This window comes from Phodopus roborovskii, unplaced genomic scaffold (genome assembly GCF_943737965.1).
Source record: "Phodopus roborovskii unplaced genomic scaffold, PHOROB, whole genome shotgun sequence".
Classification (NCBI taxonomy): domain Eukaryota; kingdom Metazoa; phylum Chordata; class Mammalia; order Rodentia; family Cricetidae; genus Phodopus; species Phodopus roborovskii.
Genome location: NW_026126413.1, coordinates 11,121,903 through 11,127,342, shown reverse-complemented (window position 1 = coordinate 11,127,342; position 5,440 = coordinate 11,121,903). Strand labels below are relative to the sequence as shown.

At 45.2% G+C, this 5,440-nt stretch overlaps 1 long non-coding RNA gene across 1 annotated transcript; it reads right to left on the bottom strand.

Moving 5' to 3' along the window:
* Positions 1-2,485: 2,485 nt before the first annotated feature.
* LOC127221035 (uncharacterized) lies at positions 2,486-5,158 on the bottom strand. The gene is made up of 3 exons (XR_007834421.1): positions 4,998-5,158; positions 3,724-3,846; positions 2,486-2,680 (listed from the first exon to the last, which is right to left on the bottom strand). It is a non-coding gene; the product is annotated as an uncharacterized LOC127221035 (long non-coding RNA).
* Between the last annotated feature and the right edge of the window lie 282 nt (positions 5,159-5,440).

The window sequence follows — 5,440 nt, the reverse complement described above, 5'->3', positions numbered from 1 at the left end:
GTTGGTTTCTAGGTTGTGAAGTTAGAAACATTCTCACTTTGGCCCAGGATGTCAACTCTTAAGGTGACAGTGACATTCCTTCGGTTTTGGCTGCTGTGATTTAGGTTTCTAGGAGGGTTTCCAGCTGTGGGTGCCACTAACCATTCCTCAGCCTCTACAAGTGTCTTTGCTGGTTTTTCATTGATAGTAGTGTGTTGGTAGCTGTGGATTAATGAGGGAACATTTTCCTTCATAATCCCTATTATGCCAGGAACTAGCTTGAAAGGCTCATCACATTTGACGCCTTGTTTGCTTATGCTCTACTTGATTGCAGGAACAATTAGAACCTTGCCAGCCTCATGTGAGAAAAGGTGGCATCATCAGCTGGCTGCTCAAACTCTGGCTGGGGTTGACACACGTAATTTCCACAGATCACAGCCAGGGGACAGCACTGTCACTGGAGTGGCCATGGGGTTGTGGAAGGTCCTTTCTCATGTTTAGAGTAGCTCGTGTTAGTAACAGTAGCACAATCTACCCTCTCCTTGCAGGTTCTCTTTGTCTATAATTTCTGGCTACCACTGGTGAAGTACAGCACAATCACTTGTTTTTCTAATTATTAAAATCCTAAAAGAGGGCCATGAACAGATGAAGAAATATCTGTACGGGGTGAAATTACTTAGTGAGATTCAAACCCAGGTCACTACCTACTGGGTCCCCAAAGGTTAAAGGTCTGGTCTACCGATGATTTTTTTGACTGTTGATTAAGGCTGGTTTTCTCCCTAGCCACCAGGGAAATGCAAATTGAACTGCTTAGAAGTAATACCTCCCCCAGTCAGAACAGCCACCTTCAAGAAACTTGACATCACATGCTGGCAAGGATTTAGGAAAGAGGAACCCTTAATTATAAATACTGGGAGTGCCAATGACAACAGCCATTATGGAAATCAGTAAGGGTGTTCCCCAAAATAACTGCCGTGTGACCCAGCCATCCTAACCCTGGCTATGTACCCTACCACCAAGGCGCTGCTTGTACGTTCAGGCTCGTTACTGCTGCGCTCACAGCAGCACGGAAGTGTGGCCAGCCTAGATTCTTGTCCACAGATGGATAGTGAGAATTGTGGAATAGATGCCCAATGGAATTTTATTTCACTGTGAAGAGAGAGAAAAAGTTCCAGGAACACGGGTCCCAAACTCAGACAAAAACTACATTCTCTAATATGCAGATCCTAGCTTGTAATACGTACCTTCACATAGAAATAAGTATTAACAAAGTCTTCAAAGGCTAGAAAAGAGACCCAGAGAGGCTAAAGAGATGTTGAAGGGAGAGATGGGGACAGAAGGACACAATGGGAAGGAGGCTACCGGGGAAGTTACAAGGAGCATGGAGGCTGTCTACTAAAGCACACTTCATTTGAAAAATGCCGTAACGACATCTAATACTTCATATGCTAACTTTAAAACAAAATTTCAAGACTTAATTTTCTTCATACTGGTTAAAATAAAGAGTACATATGTTGGACCCCTGAAGAAGGGGAAAGGGACAAGAACTGAGCAAATTGGCACCACAGGGGTGGGGAGGGAAGGAAGAGGAGAAGGGGGGAGAACAAGAGGGATCAGGGAGATTGAGTTGGGGGAGGAATAAAGGAGAGCAAGAAAAGAGATACCTTAGAAGAGGGAGCCAGTATAGGTTTACAGAGAAATCTAGCACTAGGGAAATAGTCAGAGCTCCATAAAGATGACCCTAAGAATCTAGGCAGTAATGGAGAAGCCACCTTTGATGCCCTTCCCCTATAATGAGATTGATGACTACTTTAAGTGCCATCCTAGAGCCTTCATCCAATAGCTGATGGAAGTAGCAGACACAGCTAAGCACTGAGCCATACTCTGGAATTCAGTTGTAGAGAGGGAGGAGAGATGAGCAAAGAAGTCAAGACCATGCTGGAAAAACCCACAGAAACAGCTGACCTGATCTAATGACGTCACAGGGACCCCAGTCATGATGCTGGGGAACCAGCATTGGACTGAAACAACCCCTCAGAATGTGGGTGCCGGTTAGGAGGCCTGGGCAGTCTATGGGACCTTTAACAGTGGGACCCTAGTGCACAAATGGTCTTTGGGAGCCCATTCCTTATGGACGGTTACTATTTCAGCCCAGAAACACAGAGGAGGGCCTAGACCTCCCCCATGGAAGGCCTTACTATCCTTGGGGAGTGGGTAGGGGGGTAAGTTGGGGGGTTGGTAGGGAGCATGAGAGGGAGAGGGAAGCAGGGGATTGATAAGTAAAATAAGATTGCTTTTATTTATATATATATATATGTATGTATGTATGAGAGTACATGTACACATATGTGCTTCCCACAGAACCCTGTGGCTATTTGCAAACAAATTTAGAACAGGGACCTCAAGTCCCATCTGATTTCTGCCAGTTTCCTTTGTTAACAGGCAACACAGGTTACTCTACTTTCCAGGAAGGTAAATATGTAAGACAGACATGCCAGTGTACTTTGAGAGAAGTTTTAAAGCAAAAGACATTTTTCAGCTTTCCCGAAACCTCGATTATAGCCCTAATCACACAGGGTTTCATCACTCCAGTCAGCACAGTCTTGGATGCCGTTTCTGCATCGACTTCTGGGAATGCAGGCACAGTCAGCGAAGAAAACAGTGTCACATCTCCAGCCTGAGCACACTGGGCACTGTGAAACTAGACAGTTGTATTTATTTTTAAAAGCATAGCTTAAAATGTCAACTGGGAAAAAAGTACTATTGGACAAGAAATAGCCCTCTAGGTTTAAGACTATGTACTAGTGAAACTATCTCATGGGAAAACTGCAGATGGTTATTGAAGATTCTACACATATTTTGAAATGCCAGAGACGAAACTGCCTCTACCTATCAGTCCAAAGTAAACATACTGACATGGGAAGGATCCCCTTGAGTTGGGGCAATCAGTCAGCAGGGGAACCAGGCCTTTGCTAATTGGCAGCTAGCCAGAGGCAAAGGCCCTCTTCACACTTCCATCCTTTGTTACAGAGCAAGACCTCTCCTTAACTGCAACAGTGGCAAAGAGCTGATCCCTGTGTCTCTGGTAGAGCTTTCCAGTGTATCAGTTGATGCTAATGCACTGGAATTGTATCTCCTGGCTAGGGCTTTGCCTGCCTGTGAAGTGGGGATGGGTGCTGCTCAGTGTTGAGCCATGTTGGTAACATGATGGGGGACTAGGGTGGAAATGAGGGAGCAAAGACCAGGTTAGCAACTAGTTTTCTGAGAGCTAAAGCACTGGACAAACCTTCCTTGGATCTTTCAGACTTGCCAGAGAAACCCAAATGCGAGTTGACAGTAGACGAGAGCTTTCTAATTAAGAACCTTTTCTTGCAAAACTCACTTTGTTAACTTCCTTGCCGGAGAACATGCCTACTTTAAACAGACATGAACTAATGAAATAATGTAGTTCCCTCCCTCTTCTCCCCCCACCCCCGTTTCCTCCTACCTCCCTCTTCTCTCCTTCTTATTTGTTTTTTTGTGATGGGGCTAGGAATAGAAGCTGGGATCCTCAGTCTGCCTAAGCCTGCTCTCTACCTTGGAGTTAGTTCCCTGCAGTCCCGGGAATGATGAAGTTTCCTGGTTTGTGTATGTAAATCCCCTTTAGGAGGTTTCTAAGTTAGAGCAAATTTCCATAATCAAAGTGTAAGGGCAGCCACTCCCAGCAGCCATTAAAAAGATCAGCTATGGAATTTTCATTTTTACCTGATTCATCTGAGCAGTCACCACAGTCATTTCTTGTGTCACACACCCTGTCCACATATATCCATGTCTTCTGGTCAGGACACTTGAAAATCAAGTTTTGTGGGAGACTGTTGGGCATTTGACCTATATTGTACAAACAAATTATTTCTAATAGAAAAATGATTCATGAGAATGTTTAAATGGTAATTCTGAATTTTAGCTTACTAGTACTATTACTGCTGCTGTTGCTGCTTTAAAGATAGGGTCTTATTGAATAGACCTAGCTGGGGCTGGCCTTGAACTCAGAGACTCACCTGCATCTGCCTCCCAAGTGCTGGGATTAAAGGCATGCACCACATTGCCCAGCCCTGGCCATTGTTCTTTACTTCGTCCACTGTTGTAGAATATTAGTTGAAGGAAAAAAAAAAAATAGACAGGACTGTATACCTAATCCATCCTAGGGCTGACAGGACTGTATACCTAATCCATCATTGGTGACATCCAGTGTGAAACATGCAAGAACGCTGGGTATCCTACCCTCACCTGCTTGGTGCTACTGTCCCTATTATTTCTTTTCCTTTTTTCCTTTCCTACCCATACTCCAAAACTCTCCAGGGATGGCCCTTTTTGTTTTGTTTTTCAAGACAGGGTTTCTCTGTGGAGCCTTAGCTGTCCTGGACCTCACTCTGTAGACCAGGCTGATCTCGGACACAGATTCCCCTGCCTCTGCCTCCTGCGTGCTGGGATTTAAAGGTGTGCACCACCACTGCCTGGCAGCAAAGGCCTTCTTAACTTGATGGCTCTATTTGTTTTTGCTTTGGAATATTTGTTTAATGATGCAAAGATGTGTTGCATTCTTTTAGGTTACATGTTTAACTCTGTGAAGCTGTGTTACTTTGCCTGACTAAGACACCTGATTGGTTCAATAAAGAGCTGAATGGTCAATAGCAAGGCAGGAGAGAGAAATAGGCAGGGCTGGCAGGCAGAGATAATAAGTGGGAGGAGAAATCTGGGAAGAGAGCTCAGGGATCGAGGAAAGAAAAGGGGAAAGAACACCAGGGGCCAGCCACCCGGCTATTCAGCAAGCTGTGGAGTGAAAAGTAAAAATAGGTATGCAGCATAGAGAAAGGTAAAAGCCAAGAGGCAAAAGGTAGATGGGATAATTTAAGCAAAACTGGCTAGAAACAAGCCAAGCTGAGGCTGGGCATTCATATGAAACAATAAACCTCTGTCTGTTTATTTGGGAGCTGGGCGGCAGGCCCCCAAAGAGTACAACCCACTACTGTCCACCTCACCACAGTAGGTAGCAGATTCATCCCCGCCATCACCACAGTCCATCTTGCCGTCACAAAGCAGAGAGGGCAGCAAGCAAGTGGCGTGGTCCTCACACAGGAAGCCTGGCTGCTGTGAAGCTGTTCTGCATTGGTGAGACATCTGATCTGAAAGATGCAAGAATGCCAGGTGTTCTACCCTCACCTGCTTGGTGACACGGCCCCCATTATTTCTTCTCCATCCTTTCCCACCCGTACTCCAAAACTCTCCAGGGGTAGGCCTTCTTAACGTGATGGTTCTTCCTTTTCCCTCAAAACCATTGGCATCTGGCAAACAAGTGTAGACTCACTCCCAGCAAGAGGTAATAACAGACAGATGAGGGGTCAACAGGCCTGGTGTGAGCTCTGTAATGGATTGGGTATACAGTCCTGTCTATTATTTTCTTAGCTGAGGTAAGAACAAAGGT